This window comes from Spermophilus citellus, assembly GCF_964194105.1.
Source record: "Spermophilus citellus genome assembly, chromosome: 4".
In the NCBI taxonomy this organism is placed as follows: Eukaryota; Metazoa; Chordata; class Mammalia; order Rodentia; family Sciuridae; genus Spermophilus; species Spermophilus citellus.
Genome location: NC_138185.1, coordinates 100,838,890 through 100,845,303, shown reverse-complemented (window position 1 = coordinate 100,845,303; position 6,414 = coordinate 100,838,890).

Genomic DNA, 6,414 nt, shown 5'->3' with positions numbered 1-6,414 from the left:
GCTTTCCTTCCCTGCTCACTCCAGTCCTGTTACTTTCTCCAATTGTGGGTGACACTCTTTTTAAAAAGCCTTACCCTAAGGAATCATGTCATTATCACCCCACGCCGGTGGCTTCATTTCTGGATGCCACATTTTAAGGTTGCATGACTTGTGGAAAAGAACAGAATCATGAATAGCCCCCGAAAAGCACGTGCTAAAAATTGAAGAAACTGGGGACGTTTAACTTGGGGAGGGAATGAACATCTGTGGATCTTTAAAAATCTGTCATCAAGTTGAATATAGTCAATTCAAAAGAACAAGAATAAGCAGGAAAGCACTGAAAAAGAAGAGCAATGAGGGTACAGGAAGGGCAGACTATATAATTAATTCATGTACCCTCGTCCAAGCCCAGGAATACATAGAGATTGTGGGACAGAATAGAGAATCCAGAAAGAGAACCAACTGGACATTTGGGGTACAATAAAAGTTAGTTTGGGGAAAATAGACTTTCTAATAAGTAGCGTTACCACATGAAAAATTATAAAATTGGATTTTTCTCTACTTATTCAAAAGATAAACTACAAATGGATAAGAAACATGAATGTAAAAATAGAAAATAAACAAGTACTAGAAAATATTGGGTGAAATTTTCTATGTATTATGAGTGGGCAAAACCTGCCTCATTGAAAAAATCTTTCCTGGATGTATCTAAACCTGCTACACACACACACACACACACACACACACACACACGCAGTTTGACAATGACAACCTGAGAAAAAATATTTGCAACATATTATTGTCCAAAGAATCATGTTCCTGAAATATAAAGAACATTATAAATAAAATGGCCAGCAAACCTATACAAAAATGGGCTGAAGAAATAAACAGATCTCAGGAAAAGAAATGCAAATAGCTATAGCATATGGAAACATGTTCTGCTTAGCTCATAATGAACAAAATACAAATTAAAACACACCAAGATACCATTTCTCACTTGCATTGGCAAGATCCAAACGTTTGACAACATACTCAGGAGGTGAGAGAATGTGGGGGAATACAAATTCTCAGACACTGCTGATAAGTATACAAAATGATACAACCCTTATGAATGAGATTTGGCAACATCTCCCAAAACTGCTTATATATTTACCTATTAACTCAACAATCCCACTTTTTTTTTTTTTTTTTTTTAGTGAGAGGGGGGGGTGGAGAGAGAGAGAGAGAGAGAGAGAGAGAGAGAGAGAGAGAGAATTTTTAATATTTATTTTAGTTCTCGGCGGACACAACATCTTTGTTGGTATGTGGTGCTGAGGATCGAACCCAGGCCGCAAGCATGCCAGGCGAGCCACATCCCCAGCCCCACTTTTTTTTTTTAACTTTTTCAGTGCTGGGGAAGGGTATCTAGGGCAAGTGCTCTACTGCTGAGCTATAGTCCCCCAGCCCTAACTTCTAAAGATACTGGGAATACAACAACAAATGTTTAAAACTTGTATTTACAAAACTATGTTATTCAAGCATTAATTATAATAATACAAGATGGTCACAAAAGGCTGAAACAACCGTCATCAATGAAAGTTGTTGAATAAACCAAAGAAGAAAGAAAATAATTTTAAATACTGCTAAAAGCTGGTTTCCAGAATACATTTTTTTTTTAAATGAAGTAGAGAAAAATATTTATAGAATACTATTTGTATCTTAGAAAGTGAAAAAAGATGAATATATTATTTCTTATAGCTTTGAGGTAAAATTGACATGCAATAAATTACATGTATTTAAAGTGTGCAATTTGATAAATTTTAACATGAAATTATGAAATCACCATTATAATCAATATACACATCCTTTATGTCCAAAAATATTCTCATTCTCTAGGTAATTCTGCCCTTTGTCACCCTTCCTTCTTGCCCCCCCACTTTCCCATTCCTCCAGCAAAATGTCTATCTTAATAGATTGCTTTGTATTCCTCAAGTTTTATGTGTATGGGATAATATATTGTATTTTCTATGGCTTCTCTTATTCAGCATAATTTGAGATTCAGCTACATCAGTTTATCTATCATCTATTTTTATTGCTGAGTAGCATTTCATTATATGTACGTACCACAATTTGTCTATCATCTATTGATAGACATTTGGATTTTTTTCCAGTTTGGGGCTTTTACAAATAAAATAGCCAAGAACACTGATATAAAATTCCTCCTATTGCTATATAACTTATCTTTTCTTTGGAAAAGAATGGTTGGATATGACTGGTGTATGTTTACCTTTTTAAGAAGGTGATTCTACCACTTTATATCCCCACCAGCTGTGTACCCATCCAGTTCCTCCATCTCTTCTCCAACCACTCAGCACAATTGTCTTTAATATTAGATATTTAATAAGTGTGTAGTGGTAACTCTTATGCTTCAAAATTGCATTTCCCTGATAATTATGTCAAGCATTTTTAATGTATTTACTATCTGTTTATCTTCTTTGATGAAGTGTTATTTTACAGGACTATATTTTTTTCTAATGAGTTCTAAGAGTTCTTCATATATTCTTGATGCAAGTCTTGATAAATGCTTTACAGTAATTTCCTCCCAGCTTGTGTTTTGTCTATTTCATTCACTTCAAAGTGTATTTTGAATTACAGAGGTTTTAGTTTGATGAATCCCACATTGTCAAATCCTTTTTAATGCTTTTGTTGTCAAATTTAAGAAATCTTTGCCGAATCTAAGTTCAACAAAAATTTTTCTCTTATTTTTTTCCTAGAGGTTTTGTAGTTTTGAGTTTAATATTTAAGTCTGTGAGTTAATTCAGGTGTCTAATGCAAGGCATGGATCAATATTTTGCATATAAATCTGCAGTAATTTCAGTACCATTTGCTGAAAAAACTTTCCATTCTCTACTTGTCTTTCCATCTTTGTCAATGACTGTTGCCATATATATTGTGTATCTATCTCTGAATTCTTGGCTCTGTTCCAATGTTTTGTCTGCAATCCTGATTACTGTGGCTTTAGAATATATTCTTTTTTTCCTCTTTGTATGGTACTAGGGATTGAACACAGGACCTTGCATATGCTAGGCAAGTGCTCTACCACTGAGCTACATCCCCAGCCCTAGATTAAGTCTTGAAGCCACGTATTCTAGGTCTGTTGCAATCAGCTTGTCATTTTGTACAAAACTCTGCAGGGATTTTGATTGGAATAATGTTGACTCTGCTGATTAAACTGGGATGAATGGACACCTTAGTCTTCTGACTCATAAATTAGGTATATCTCTCCATTTAGGTTCTCTTTAATTTCTATCAGCAATATTTTATAGTTTTTAATATATACATTTTAGTTTTTGCCACGTTTATGTTTAAATACTTCATATTTTTAGTCTATTGTACATGGAAATCTTTAAAATTTCAATTTCTAATTATTCATTGTTAATATATAGAAAATATAATTGCTTTTAGATGTAAATTTTATCTGTCAACCTTACAATAGCTTTTTTCTAGATCATACCAGATTGTATCTATATATATTCATGTTATCTGAAAATAAAGAGAATTTTATTTCTTCCTTTCCAATCTGAGTGCATTTTATTTCTTTTTCTTGCCTTAGTATACTAGCTATTTCCTTACTTCACCCCAGTACAATGCTGAATAGATGTAATGAGAGTGGACATCTCTGTTTGGTTTCTGATCTTGGGGAAAAGTATTCAATTATCAACCATTAAGTATGAGGTTAGCTGCATTTTTTCAGAGGATGTTTTAAGCTCCCTTCCATTCCTAGTTTGTTGTTTGTTTTTCTACATCAATAATCAATGCTGAGGGGCTGGGGTTGATACTCAGTGGTAGAGCACTTGACTAGCATGTGTGAGGCAATGGGTTTGATTCTCAGCACCGCATATAAATAAGTGAATCAAATAAAAGTCAATCAACATCTAAAAAAATTTTTAAATAATAATCAGGGCTGATTTTTTTTTTACATGTCGATGGGATTTATTGTCACCTACTTGTACATGCACACAAAATAACAATATAATTTGGCCAATATTACTCCCCAACATTTCCCCCCTCTGCTATATTTTTTAAATGCTTGTTTTGTATCTCTTGAGCTAAACACAAAGACTGTGCTTTTAGGTACATCAATGTGGTAAATTTCATTGATTTTCAAATGTTAAATAAATTTTGGATTCTTGACATAAATCCCCATCATCAGTCTAGTTTTTGTCTATGATGTATTTTCCTTTTACATATTGTTGTATTTGACTTAAATTTTTGTTTAGAATTTCTGTACAGATTCATTGGAGATCCCATGAGAGGTATGTGGTTTCCGTTTCATGTTATATCTTTGTCTTGGTTTGGTGTAGTGATAACACTGGCTTCATGGGAGAAATATTTCCTTGCTTTAATATTCTACAAGGGTTTAGTATTACTAATACTATTAGGAATTAGTATCATTTCTTCCTTACAGGTTTAATTGGATCACCAATAAAGCTATCTGGGTCTTATATTTTTTTCTTTGTAGAAAGGTTTTTACCTATACCCTCAATTTCTTTAATAGTCAACAAGGTTTATGAAATTGTCTGTTTTTCTTGAGTGAACTTTTGCAATTTGTGGCTTAAACAGAATTTCTTCATTTCATCTAAATTGTCAAGTTAATTAACATAAACTGTTCATAATATCCCCATTATCAGTCTAGTATCTGTGAAATCTGTAGCTATATCCCTTCTCTGATTGCGGATATTGGTAATCTGTGTCTCCTCTTTTATTTCCCTCACTAGATGTTGATCAATTTTATTCATCTTAAAGAACTAGCTTTGGGTTTCATTGATTTTCTCTTATTTTCCTTTTTTAAAATTTTACTGACTTATGGTCTTTATTATATCTTTTTTTCTTGCTTACTTGGAGATTAACTTATTTTTCCCTTTCTAGTTTCTCATAGTAGGAACTAAAGTCAATGACTGGAGACTTCTTTTTTAATAAAGCTATCTTGGGCCTGGTAGTGCTATAAATTTTCCAATAACACTTTAGTGACATTGCACAAATGGATATGTTGTTTTCAGTTTTATTCAACTCAAAATATGAATTTCTTCTCTGATTTATTTGACTCAAAAATTATTTAGCAGTGGGGGCTAAGGTTGTAGCTCAGTGGTAAAGTGCTTGCCTCACATGTGTGAGGCACTGGGTTCGATCCCCAGCACCACATAAAAATAAATGTACTGTGTTGTTCATTTATATATATATATATATATATATATATATATATATATATATATATATGTATGTATATATGTATATGTATATGTATATGTATGTATTTAGCAGCCTGGCACTTAAGTTTTCAAATATTTGAGAATTTTCCAGATTTTTCCATTATTGATTTCTCATTTTATTGTGTTCAGAGAATAAGCTTTGCCTGACTTTGAATACTTTTATATTTACTGATAATTTTTTTAAGATCCAGAATATAGTTTATCTTGGTAAATGTTCCATGTGCACTAAGCTCCTTGGGGGTTTTCTATAAATGTCAATTAATTTCAAATGGATGGATTGATTATGTCATTCACACTTTCTACAACCTTACTTTTATTTTTCGTTTTCTGCCAATTGCTGAGGAGAGGATATTGAAATCTCTAAATGTAATCTATAGGATTCATCATTTTCCTCATAATTCTATCAATTTTTATACTTCATGTATTTTGAAGGTCTAATATTAAAAGTACAAGCATTTAGGCTTATTATATAATCTTGACTGATTCGTTTATCATTAGGAAATAACTTTCTTTAGTCCTGATGATATATTTTGCCCCACAACCTCTTTTGGTTTAATGTAGCTACTCCAGATTTCCTTTGACTAGTGTTTAACATGAGATACCTTTTTCAATCATTTTAATTTTGACTTCTTTGTGTCTTTCTATGTACAGTGTTATTCCCTTAGACATCTATTTGGGTCTTGCTTCTTTAGGCAATATGACAATCTCTGTTTTTAACTGATGTATTTAGATACTTTCCACTTAATAGGATTACTGCTGTGCATAGGTGTAAGCTTAATATAATCTTCTGTTTGTTCCTTCTGTTCTTTGTTCTTTTTCTTTTCTTTCTGTCTTCTTTTGCAGAAATACCACTATCGGTATTTTTAGTGATTCCTCTATTGGCTTATTAAGCTATAACTCTGTTTTCTAATCTTAGTGCTTCAGGGTTTAGAATATACATCTTTAATTTGTCACAATCTACCTTCAGATGATACTATATTACTTCACATATTCAATAAGAACGTTACAATAGTTACTACCCTTCTGAGATTTATACTGTTGTCATGTATTTTACTTTACATGTTTTCTAAGTCCCATACTACACTGATATTTGTCTTTAAACAGTCAATGACTTTTTAAAATGTTCAAATAAGAAAAATTATTTTAAATATTTATGCACACAGTCACCATTTTCAGTGTTCTTTAC